Consider the following 13,000-nt stretch of genomic DNA (forward strand, 5'->3'; position numbering starts at 1 on the left):
TCTCCCCAGCTTTGTCTCTTTCAATTTGGATTCTCAATGCTGGCCCGAAGCATTCCTAGAAATGAACACATTTCGGAGAGATGAGTCATTGTGTTTTTCTGGGCACTTGGGCCAGGGCTACTTTCAGTTTGAACATTTACATGAATGGAGTTTCAAGATGTATTTGTACAAATCTTACGATGATGAGACAACATAACACCTTTGACACAAGACTAAAATGAACATGAGCCAAAAACTTCTTCATTGTCCACTTGACAGCTACCGAGAGAGCAGATGTTATCAAATTTACAAAAAGCATGATTACAGCAACCTTAATGTTGGCAGCATTTGGGATTCAACTTTATTATTCCACAAAATGAATTTAATGCTTTTTAAGAACACTTACATTAGATGTACCTACATACCATCTAATTTCTCTATCCCAGGCACCAAAATAGGTAAAATTACCAAAGAAAAATATTGCCCTTCCTTGAGGAATGAAATTGCTTAGGTGTATCCCCAGTTGTCCTATATAGTCCAATATTCCTTCCTATTAGGTGAAAGTTTTGAGCTCTGTGGACCTCAGCCTTCCCTGAACACTGTCAGTGTTTTATAAATCTCTTATCGGCCTGTGAGATCCCAGTGAAGACAAGCCCTGTTGAATGACTGTTGACAGGACTTTAGATGAAGTGACCACTCAGCCTTAGGAAAATAAACTTAGGAGAATTTCCAAAAGTTCTCCTAACAGTTTCTCATGGAAATCCCAGGGCTGTTTTGTTTTGTTTTGTTTTTACAACAAACGAAGGCTCAGAGCTACATTTCTTTCTTTGGAACACTGAGATAATATTCTAATTTTTCATTGTTGAAGTTTTAACTTATAAACTTAATAAATATGTTTAGAGTACATTTAAATATAGAGGAGCTGTTACTCTAACTTCTGTGGATCTAACAGATGACCGCCAAATGAGTGACCTGGTACAATTTTTTTTTTTTGAACATTACTGAGCAGATACAGAACTAATTTTGAATAAATCTGTGTCAGTAGGCATAAAAGGACTTTTTTCCTTTACTACAGGCATGTATAAAGGAAATGGAGAATTTTTTAGTTTAAAAAAATTTTTACACTAGCTGCAGGCTTTTTGAGTTTGTGGAACATGGAATGTTTAAATTTTTTAAAAAGAAAACTGTTTAAAAGGAATTGCAAAGATATTTAACTGTCCAAAGTAATAATCTTTATAAAGTGTTTTTGTCTGAAGATTATTAAGGGAATAAAGATCAACTAAATTCATATATGGTAGCCTAAATTTCATTTTACAATCTTTTATTTTCATGTGGGCTTTATCTTTTTACCTTATTCAGAAATCTGCTGGAGACATATTAGTTTATAACTATGCAATGTAGATTATCAGGGAAAGCCCGTCAATTAGGTTTTTTGCTTTAAAAACAACACTTTAGAAGACAACAATTATATCTAAAACTGTGCAGATGCTCCCATAGCTTTAGAAAAAAGTAAGTGTAAGTAGGTTGTGTGGTATATTTGGGTGAGGTCATTTCTTTTTTTTTTTTTAATACTTTAAGTTCTAGGGTACATGTGCACAACGTGCAGGTTTGTTACATATGTATACATGTGCCATGTTGGTGTGCTGTACCCATTAACTCGTCATTTACATTAGGTATATCTCTTAATGCTATCCCTGCCCCCATCCCCTCCCCACAATCGGCCCCAGTATGTGATGTTCCCCTTCCTGTATCCAAGTGATCTCATTGTTCAATTCCCACCTATGAGTGAGAACATGTGGTGTTTGGTTTTCGGTTCTTGAGATAGTTTGCTGAGAATGATGGTTTCCAGCTGCATCCATGTCCCTACAAAGGACACAAACTCATCCTTTTTTATGGCTGCATAGTATTCCATGGTGTATATGTGCCATATTTTCTTAATCCACTCTGTCACTGATGGACATTTGGGTCGATTCCAAGTCTTTGCTATTGTGAATAGTGCTGCAATATACATAAGGGTGAATGTGTCTTCATAGCAGCATGATTTATAATCCTTTGGGTATATACCCAGTAATGGGATGGCTGGGTCAAATGGTATTTCTAGTTGTAGATCGTTGAGGATCGCCACACTGTTTTCCACAATGGCTGAACTAGTTTATGATCCCACCAACAGTGTAAAAGTGTTCCTATTTCCCCACATCCTCTCCAGCACCTGTTGTTTCCTGATTTTTTAATGATTGCCGTTCTAACTGGTATGAAATTGTATCTCATTGTGCTTTTGATTTGTATTTCTCTGATGGCGAGTGATGATGAGCATTTTTTCATGTGTCTGTTGGCTGTATGAATGTCTTCTTTTGAGAAGTGTCTGTTCCTATCGTTTGCCCACTTTTTGATGGGGTCGTTTGCTTTTTTCTTGTAAATTTGTTTGAGTTCTTTGTAGGTTCTGGATATTAGCCCTTTGTCAGATGAGTAGATTGCAAAAATTTTCTCCTATTCTGTAGGTTGCCTGTTCACTCTGATGGTAGTTTCTTTTGCTGTGCAGAAGCTCTTTAGTTTAATGAGATCCCATTTGTCAATTTTGGCTTTTGTTGTCATTGCTTTTGGTGTTTTAGACATGAAGTCCTTGCCCATGCCTATGTCCTGAATGGTATTACCTAGGTTTTCTTCTAGGGTTTTTATTGTCTAACATTTAAGTCTCTAATCCATCTTGAATTAATTTTCGTATAAGGAGTAAGGATCCAGTTTCAGCTTTCTACTTATGGCTAGCCAATTTTCCCAGCACCATTTATTAAATAGGGAATCCTTTCCCCATTTCTTGTTTTTGTCAGGTTTGTCAAAGATCAGATGGCTGTAGGTGTGTGGTATTATTTCTGAGGACTCTGTCCTGTTTCATTGGTCTATATCTCTGTTTTGTTACCAGCACCATGCTGTTTTGGTTACTGTAGCCTTGTAGTATAGTTTGAAGTCAGGTAGCGTGATGCCTCCAGCTTTGTTCTTTTTGCTTAGGATTGTCTTGGCAATGTGGGGTCTTTTTTGGTTCCACATGAACTTTAAAGCAGTTTTTTCCAATTCTGTGAAGAAAGTCATTGGTAGCTTAATGGGGATGGCATTGAATCTATTAATTACCTTGGGTAGTTTGGCCATTTTCACAATATTGATTCTTCCTATCCATGAGTATGGTATGTTCTTCCATTTGTTTGTGTCCTCTTTTATTTCACTGAGCAGTGGTTTGTAGTTCTCCTTGAAGAGGTCCTTTACATCCCTTGTAAGTTGGATTCCTGGGTATTTTATTCTCTTTGAAGCTATTGTGAATGGGAGTTCGGTCATGATTTGGCTCTCTGTTTGTCTGTTACTCTTGTATAAGAATGCTTGTGATTTTTGCACATTGATTTTGTATCCTGAGACTTTACTGAAGTTGCTTATCAGCTTAAGGAGATTTTGGGCTGAGACAATGGGGTTTTCTAAATATACAATCATGTCATCTGCAAACAGGGACAATTTGACTTCTTCTTTTCCTAACCGAATACCCTTTATTTCTTTCTCTTGCCTGATTGCCCTGGCCAAAACTTCCAACACTATGTTGAATAGGAGTGGTGAGAGAGGGCATCCCTGTCTTGTGCCAGTTTTCAAAGGGAATGCTTCCAGTTTTTGCCCATTCAGTATGATATTGGCTGTGGGTTTGTCATAAATAGCTCTTATTACTTTGAGATACATTCCATCAATACCGAATTTATTGAGAGTTTTTAGCATGAATGGCTGTTGAATTTTGTCAAAGGCCTTTTCTGCATCTATTGAGATAATCATGTGGTTTTTGTCTTTGTTTCTGTTTATATGCTGGATTACATTTATTGATATGCATATGTTGAACCAGCCTTGCATCACAGGGATGAAGCCCACTTGATCATGGTGGATAAGCTTTTTGATGCGCTGCTGGATTCGGTTTGCCAGTATTTTATTGAGGATTTTTGCATCGATGTTCATCAGGGATATTGGTCTAAAATTCTCTTTTTTTGTTGTATCTCTGTCAGGCTTTGGTATCAGGATGATGTTGGCCTTGTAAAATTAGTTAGGAAGGATTCCCTCTTTTTTTATTGATTGGAATAGTTTCAGAAGGAATGGTACCAGCTCCTCCTTGTACCTTTGGTAGAATTCGGCTGTGAATCTGTCTGGTCCTGCACTTTTTTTGGTTGGTAGGCTCTTAATTATTGTCTCAATTCCAGAGCCTGCTATTGGTCTATTCAGGGATTCAACTTCTTCCTGGTTTAGTCTTGGGAGAGTGTAAGTGTCCAGGAAATTATCCATTTCTTTTAAGTTTTCTAGTTTATTTGCGTAGAGGTGTTTATAGTATTCTCTGATGGTAGTTTGTATTTCTGTGGGGTCGGTGGTGATATCCCCTTTATCACTTTTAATTGCGTCTATTTGATTCTTCTCTCTTTTCTTCTTTATTAGTCTTGCTAGCAGTCTATCAATTTTATCTTTTCAAAAAAACCAGCTCCTGGATTCATTGATTTTTTGGAGGGTTTTTGTGTCTCTATCTCCTTCAGTTCTGCTCTGATCTTAGTTATTTCTTGTCTTCTGCTAGCTTTTGAATGTGTTTGCTCTTGCTTCTCTAGTTCTTTTAATTGTGATGTTAGGGTGTCAATTTTAGAACTTTCCTGCTTTCTCTCGTGGGCATTTAGTGCTATAAATTTCCCTCTACGCACTGCTTTAAATGTGTCCCAGAGATTCTGGTATGTTGTATCTTTGTTCTCACTGGTTTCAAAGAACATCTTTATTTCTGCCTTCATTTCATTATATACCCAGTAGTCATTCAGGAGCAGGTTGTTCAGTTTCCATGTAGTTGAGCAGTTTTGATTGAGTTTCTTAGTCCTGAGTTCTAGTTTGATTGCACTGTGGTCTGAGAGACAGTTTGTTATAATTTCTGTTCTTTTACATTTGCTGAGGGGTGCTTTACTTCCAACTATGTGATCAATTTTGGAATAAGTAAGTGTGATGTGGTACTGAGAAGAATGTATATTCTGTTGATTTGGGGTGGAGAGTTCTGTAGATGTCTATTAGGTCCGCTTGGTGCAGAGTTGAGTTCAATTCCTGGATATCCTTGTTAACTTTCTGTCTCATTGTTCTGTCTAATGTTGACAGTGGGGTGTTAAAGTCTCCTGTTGTTATTGTATGGGAGTCTAAGTCTCTTGGTAAGTCTCTAAGGACTTGCTTTATGAATCTGGGTGCTCCTGTATTGGGTGCATATATATTTAGGATAGTTAGCTCTTTCTGATGAATTGATCCCTTTACCATCACGTAATGGCCTTCTTTGTCTCTTTTGATCTTTGATGGTTTAAGGTCTGTTTTATCAGAGAATAGGGTTGCAACCCCTGCCTTTTTTTTGTTTTCCATTTGCTTGGTAGATCTTCTTCCATCCCTTTATTTTGAGCCTATGTGTGTCTCTGCATGTGAGATGGGTCTCCTGAATACAGCAAACTGATGGGTCTTGACTCTTTATCCAATTTGCCAGTCTGTGTCTTTTAATTGGAACATTTAGTCCATTTACATTTAAGGTTAATATTGTCATGTGTGAACTTGATCCTGTCATTATGATATTAGCTGGTTATTTTGCTCATGAGTTGATGCAGTTTTTTCCTGGCATCGATGGTCTTTATATTTGGGTATGTTTTTGCAATGGCTGGTAGTGGTTGTTCCTTTCCATGTTTACTGCTTCCTTCAGGATCTCTTGTAGGGCAGGCCTGGTGGTGACAAAATCTCTAAGCATTTGCTTGTCTGTAAAGGATTTTATTTCTCCTTCACTTATGAAACTTAGTTTGGCTGGATGTGAAATTCTGGGTTTAAAATTCTTTTCTTTAAGAATGTTGAATATTGGCCCCCACTCTCTTCTGGCTTGGAGAGTTTCTGCCGAGAGATCTGCTGTTAGTCTGATGGCCTTCCCTTTGTGGGTAACCTGACCTTTCTCTCTGTTTGCCCATAACATTTTTTCCTTCATTTCATCTTTGATGAATCTGGCAATTATGTGTCTTGGAGTTGCTCTTCTCAAGGAGTATCTTTGTGGTGTTCTCTGTATTTCCTGGATTTGAATGTTGGCCTGCCTTACTAGGTTGGGGAAGTTCTCCTGGATGATATCCTGAAGAGTGTTTTCTAACTTGGTTCCATTTTCCCCGTCACTTTCAGGCACACCAATCAGACGTAGATTTGGTCTTTTCACATAATCCCATATTTCTTGGAGGCTTTGTTCATTTCTTTTTACTCGTTTTTTCTCTACATTTCTCTTCTCACTTCATTTCATTCATTTGATCTTCAATCACTGATAATCTTTCTTCCAGTTGATCGAGTCAGTTACTGAAGCTTGTGCATTTGTCACATAGTTCTCGTGTCATGGTTTTCATCTCTATCAGTTCTTTTAAGGTCTTCTCTGCATTGATTATTCTAGTTATCCATTCATCCATTCTTTTTTCAAGGTTTTTAGTTTCTTTGCGCTGGTTACTTAGTTCCTGCTTTAGCTCTGAGAAGTTTCGACTGAAGCCTTCTTCTCTCAACTCGTCAAAGTCATTCTCTGTCCAACTTTGTTCCGTTGCTGGTGACGAGCTGTGTTCCTTTGGCGGGAGAGATGTGCTCTGATTTTTTGAATTTCCAGCTTTTCTACCCTGCTTTTTCCCCATCTTTGTGGTTTTATCTGCCTTTGGTCTTTGATGATGGTGACATACTGATGGGGTTTTGGTGTGGGTGTCCTTTCTGTTTGTTAGTTTTCCTTTCTAACAGTCAGGACCCTCAGCTGCAGATCTGTTGGAGTTTGCTTGAGGTCCACTCCAGACCCTGTTTGCCTGGGTATCAACAGCGGAGGCTGCAGAAGATAGAATATTGCTGAACAGCGAGTGTTGCTGTCTAATTCTTGCTCTGGAAGCTTCGCCTCAGGGTGTACCCAGCCATGTAAGGTGTGATGTGTCGGTCTGCACCTAGGGGATGTCTCCCAGTTAGGCTACTCGGGTCAGGAACCTACTTGAGCAGGCAGTCTGTCCGTTCTTAGATCTCAACCTCCATGCTGGGAGAACCACTGCTCTCTTCAAAGCTGTCAGACAGGCAATTTTACATCTGTAGAGGTTTCTGCTGCTTTTTGTTTAGCTATGCCCTGTCCCCAGAGGAGGAGTCTACAGAGGCAGGCAGGCCTCCTTGAGCTGCGGTGGGCTCCACCCAATTCGAGCTTCCCAGTGGCTTTGTTTACCTACTTAAGTCTCAGCAATGGCCGGCACCCCTCCCCCAGTCTCGCTGCCGCCTTGCAGTTAGATCTCCGACTGCTGTGCTAGCAATGAGGGAGGCTCCATGGACGTGGGACCCTCTGGGCCAGGTGTGGGATATAATCTCCTGGTGTGCCGTTTGCTAAGATTGTTGGTAAAGCGCAGTATTAGGGTGGGAGTTACCCGATTTTCCAGGTGTTGTGTGTCTCAATTTCCCTTGGCCAGGAAAAGGAATTCCCTTCCCCCTTGCACTTCCCAGGTGAGGTGATGCCTCGCCTTGCTTCAGCTCTCGCTGGTCGGGCTGCACCCGTGGATCAGCATCAACTGTCCAACACACCCCAGTGAGATGAACCTGGTACTTCAGTTGAAAATGCAGAAATCACCCGTCTTCTGTGTCGCTCACCCTGGGAGCTGGAGGCTGGAGCTGTTCCTATTCGGCCATCGAGGTCATTTCTTGAGATGAAAAAAAATTAATAGTGTTGGTGGGTGGTAACACTCTAAACAAAAAGTCTCCAAATACCTCTTACCGGGCTTTTCTGCAATACTGCAGTGTCATTTTATTTCACTCTTTTATTCAATTCTGTGAAAAGGATTACATTTACAAAACCAAGTTGTTGTTTTAAGACAGATATGAGTCTAAAGTATTATCCCTTCAAAGAAGCCCAGGTAGGGGGATCACTTTGTTTATTAATTTTGATCACTCAGCATTCTAGGAGGACTGGTGGTCTAAAGCAGACTCTAGAAGCTGGCCCCTGGAGGTCTGTCTATAGATTCTCCATTGAGATTCAAGACTCACCCACCCATGGCTTCATTCTTGCTCAGGAGGCTTGAGGAGAGAAGTTCTAAACAGGAAATGCAAGGGCAGAGGTCTTCAGGGCCTGGCAGTCCCTGTAAATAAGTAAAGTAATCTTGGCTGTAAAACCCAAATTCAAATTGATAAAAACAGTGTGTGGGACAGACAGGATGCCCTGTGAGCTGAATTTAGTCCCTGGGTGCCAGGATGGAGAGCAGTACATACTCCTTATTTTTGCTCAAACCCACGGTCCACAGGCTGTGCCTGAATCCAAAACTAAAACTACAGACTATGTTTGATAGAAGCAGAAACATAAATAGAAGCAATCTTTTGGGGCAAAAAACATGATCTAGGTAAAAAAAAAAAAAATTTCAATATGTAATTTTAATCTGGATAGAGACCCCATAAGTGTAAGAATGGTGAAATAAAAGCCTCCTTTCTATGACCTTTAAGAAGAATTTTCTTGAAAAGAAAACTCCTTGGGAGTTTTTATTTGCACTGGTAAAATTTCAGACATCTTATAAAAGCCCTGTTGTGCATATATTCCCTCTTGAGTGGTCTGGAGATGTGCTGGGCATGGTTGGAGCCCAGTCATGGTGTGGGTGGAAGAGGGTAACCAGAGGGCTTGAGTCCCCTTTCTAATTCTGACCCTGCCTCCAACTAACTCATAACTTGGGATAGGTCACTTTAGCTCTCTGGACTTCATTTCCCTCATCTGTGTGGTCTAAGGTCTTTTTCAGGCCTATGAGTCTATAATCTCAATGTTAGTAGGCCTCTGGAATTTTATTGGCTATTGAAAACTCGATGGTCCTGAAGATTCTCTGAGTATTCTTCAAGGTCAGGTTAATTTCTTCCCACTCAGCTGGGTGGCAGAGTGAAAAGAGAGTGGAGGACAAACATAAGTGGGATAATGATAGCAGAAGCAGATTTTATCTTAGCCAGAGAGTCCAAATTAAAGTCAAGTTTTTATCCTCAGAGAGTCACTGCTATAAGCTGTGGTCCCAGATTGCTTTTCCACACCTATACATTAGAGAAGCTTAAGAAACCAAATGCTGCATTTAACCTTGGCCTCCTGCATACCATCTTGCATGGCAGGATGCAGGATAATCTTTTCCTTTTCTTGTTCTATTGCACATTTTAATAAATAACAGAGGGAGAGAGAGATCAGTAGGAATTGGAGAGTGAAAGCTATCTGTATTTGTATGAGGAATGAGGGGCACAGTCACCTCCTCAGAGGTGAAGTTGCTTGAGAACATAAAATGTATTCTCAACCATGTGCATGGAAAGGTCTAGTTACCACTCAGGCACAGCGGAGTAAAACTGCATCAGAATCCCACCTCTGTTGTGCAGTGGGCATCGCCTTCTGGTCTTCCCATTTGAGATCTTTTCCCACTGGCAAACTTAGTACTAAGTTACAAAGTGCATATGTGATGGGAGAAGGTGGTACATTATCACTTTTTAAAATAAAGAGCCCAAAGGCTTGAGAAGGAGCCAGACCTGTAGGACTTTCAATTTCTCTAAAACGAATGGTCTCCAATCATGGGTCTGCCCTATAGAAAAGACCCAGTGTCCTAGGCCAAACCCCCTCCCCCCAGCAATTAGTCTTAATCAGTTTACCACAATATTACTCAAGACTCTGTAGGTTTTTTCATTTATAAAATGGAGGGGGTACAATTAAATATTTTCTAGAACTCCTTCAGTTCCATTGGAGTTTTATGTTACAAACCCCTAAAACTGTGTAGAGTTGGGTGACTATGAGGGTGTATTCATATAACTCCTTTGTGTGGTCACTGTAAATATAGAACTCAGACATCGCTCACCTATACGGGGCTAAATCACTATGCAGAATTCTCCTAGCCAGGACTGAGACGATAGTGAGGCTTGGAAGCACTCATCTCAGATAGAATTTAAGGGTATTCTCAGAAATTCAGATAATGTTTGAATGAAATATTTTCAAAAATCAAAATGAATGCCAAAAGTCTATGAACAGCAAAATTTCAAATTTTTAAATGCAGGATCAGTAACAGTATTGAGCCATATTGGAGTCTGAGGCAAAAGAAAAAAAATCAGTCATATGAACATTTGGTGATCATGAATTTTTGGCACTCATTCTTATTTTTAAAATATTGTATTAAGATCTTATTCATCTTGATTACTACGTTTCTGGACACTCCTTTAAATCTGGTGCCTGAAATGAGTGCCTCATTCATCTCACCCTCATCCCTCTCAGCTTTGCTACTGGCTGTGTAAATGATTTAGTTAGCAAAAATCCTCCAAAGTCAATGACGTTCTGTTCATTGTAAATTTCGGCCAGGTCTTTGATCTCATTTTCTAGTTGAACATTGCACCAAATTTTGCACAGTAGAAAAACAAATGCATGTTGGATAACCAATTGGGGCAAGGAAGGGGCTAGAAATCCATCTTCCGCATTGCACAGATCTAATAAAGCAATCATTTTTGATTGAACTGAAATGTTATGACAACCAAATAACTCTTTTGGCTGACATTTTTCACTGAACTAATTTATGATTTTATGAAATTAAGTAAGTCTAGTAAAAATAATAGAAGTATCACTATGTAGACAACATTCTCCCAAAGCAATCCAAGGTCTGAGGACCTTTGGAAAACTGGAAGAGTCCTGGCAAGACTTCCTCTTGGACTAAAGAGCCAAAGAAACTTTATTATGATGGAAAAGAAAATCCATCTAAGCTCAGAGAGTTATCATGAAAATTAAATATAACATACTTATGAGAATGCTTTGTGTGCTATAAATTTGTTAAGCAAATGTTGATTAGCCTAAAGATATAAAAGAGCATGAATTTATTTCTGTTTATACTACCTTCCAGAAAATTGAGAGCTTCATTCATGATTCACTCATTCAGTGAGAGGTCGGGTGGGAAATGTGAATCCTTTACCCAACTGTATTAAGTACTGAATAAAATAAACAAAACATATTTACCCATATACTCTGCAAGGGACAATTTTTCCTTTTATGAAAGAAGGAAAATCTCCTTAAGAAAACCCTCAGTTCAACATTACTGACATTTCAAAGAATTTATTACAAGCATTTGAAATCCAGGAGGAACAACAAAGTTTATATTGCTTTGAGAGTGGCAGGGGAAAAATTAGTTTACCAAGAATCTACTTATATACCGCAGTGCTTCTTTGTCATTGTCTAGATTTACCATTCCTGGGTACTGCTCTGTAGATTAGTCAAATCATGTAGAAAGGGTAGTTTAACAAAGCAGGAAGCGTGTTCACACCACTGGCTCTGGAAACTTACATCAAGTAGCGATAGATGATGAGGGTGCCAGACTCAAAGGAGGATGGGAAGATTCTTGCAGCATTTGAGCATGGCAAGTGATCACTTCTCAAAGAAAAGAGAACTGCTCTGATTCTGACAGTGGGGGCGGAGCCATGGTCTGTCTGCAGCAAACTCAGCAAAGAGCCTAGAGCCACATGCATTGTCCAGTCCCTTCGCTGCTGGATGGTGGTTGATAAACTACTCCCAAAGTCTAGCTCAGAATGCTTCTGAAACACTTTTGCCTTCATGTGCATAGATGCAAGGTCTAGTGGCAATTTGAGATGCCCAAAATGTGTTGGCTGGCACTTTGCTCTGAATGAGCAACGCTTGGCCAGTATTTATGTGAACTTAATACAATATTCTAGTGCTTTCATGATCACAAGTTATTTCTCATTTTTGGGGGGTAAAATTTCCACTGGTTTTTAAATTAACTTTCAAAGCATAGACTTCAAGTGAATATTCTCCAGGTTGTAAAGAAAGCACTTTTATCACGATCTGTAAATATTTATTGAGCACCTGTGCTGTGCATTGTCCTGGAGAAGGTTTGCAGAACAGACAAGATGGTGCCTCAGAGTAAGTGTGGTCTTTAGAAGCAGATGGACCTGGGTTTGAATGCTCGCTCTGCTGGACATTTGAGTCAAGTCAGCACATCCTTCTGAGCCTCAGTTTCCTCACTGGTCAGACAGTTGGTGTGGGGATTAAATGCAGTGACTTAGGTGAGAGCATCTAATTTGGTTCCTGATAGATAGCTGGCACTCAAAAAATGTTAGTATCCTGCCTACCTTTTTTCCGTCCTTGACTATAGATATTGTAACCTGTTGGGGAATATGAGACAAACACATGCGCTCAAAGTTGAACAAAAAGCAAATAGTCACAGGAATCTAAAACTGTATGTTGACACAATAAAAATGATGCCCTGCAAATGCACAAAAACCCATAGTAGCTGGAATGAGGCTAATGATTGCATGTCAGTTTCATAGCATCATCCTGAGTCAGAGAGGTACGGGGGATTTCTGAGGAAAGGGGTGAGGAGCACACACAGTACAGGGCAAACCTACACTAAAGGTAATCTCAGAGCTGTCCAAGGGGTTTAGAGCAGAAAGAAAGGACTGTAGCCGTGCACTCATGTAATGCTAATATTGCCTAATCGTATAATCTTAAAGACTTCCAACTTAAACCCACAGAACCCCAGTTTCCCCATCAATATTATTACTATTATTATTATTATTGCTTTTATTTGAAACAGGCTCTCACTTTGTCACCCAGGCTGGAATACAGTAGCACCAACACAGCTCCCTGCAGCCTCAACCTCCCAGGCTGAAGCCATCCTCCCGCCTCAGCCTCCCGAGTGTCTGGGACTACAGGCATGTACCACCATGCCTGGCTAATTTTTGTATTTTTGTAGAGATGGGGTTTTGCCATGTTGCCCAGGCTGGTCTGGAACTCTTGGGCTCAAGCGACCCGTCTACCTCAGCCTCCCAAAGTGCTGGGATTATAGGTGTGAGCCACTGTGCCCAGCCCATCAGTATTATAATTAAGAACCAAGAATTATTTTTTCCTTCGAAATTCCCAAAGTTGTGGTTTTTGGTATTTGGGTAAAGAAGAAGAATCTTGATGATCTCACTTCTGCCACTAACTAGATCACTAATTAGTGACCATGGGCAAGTCACCTAATTTCTTTGGGACTCA

At 39.9% G+C, this 13,000-nt stretch overlaps 1 protein-coding gene across 1 annotated transcript in view; it reads left to right on the plus strand.

Annotated features, from left to right (window-relative positions):
- Positions 1-13,000, plus strand: part of YAE1 (YAE1 maturation factor of ABCE1) — a 967,894-nt gene that overhangs the window by 726,252 nt on the left and 228,642 nt on the right. The gene's annotated exons all lie outside the window — the stretch shown is intronic.

This window comes from Macaca thibetana, chromosome 3 (assembly GCF_024542745.1).
Source record: "Macaca thibetana thibetana isolate TM-01 chromosome 3, ASM2454274v1, whole genome shotgun sequence".
NCBI classification, from domain to species: Eukaryota; Metazoa; Chordata; class Mammalia; order Primates; family Cercopithecidae; genus Macaca; species Macaca thibetana.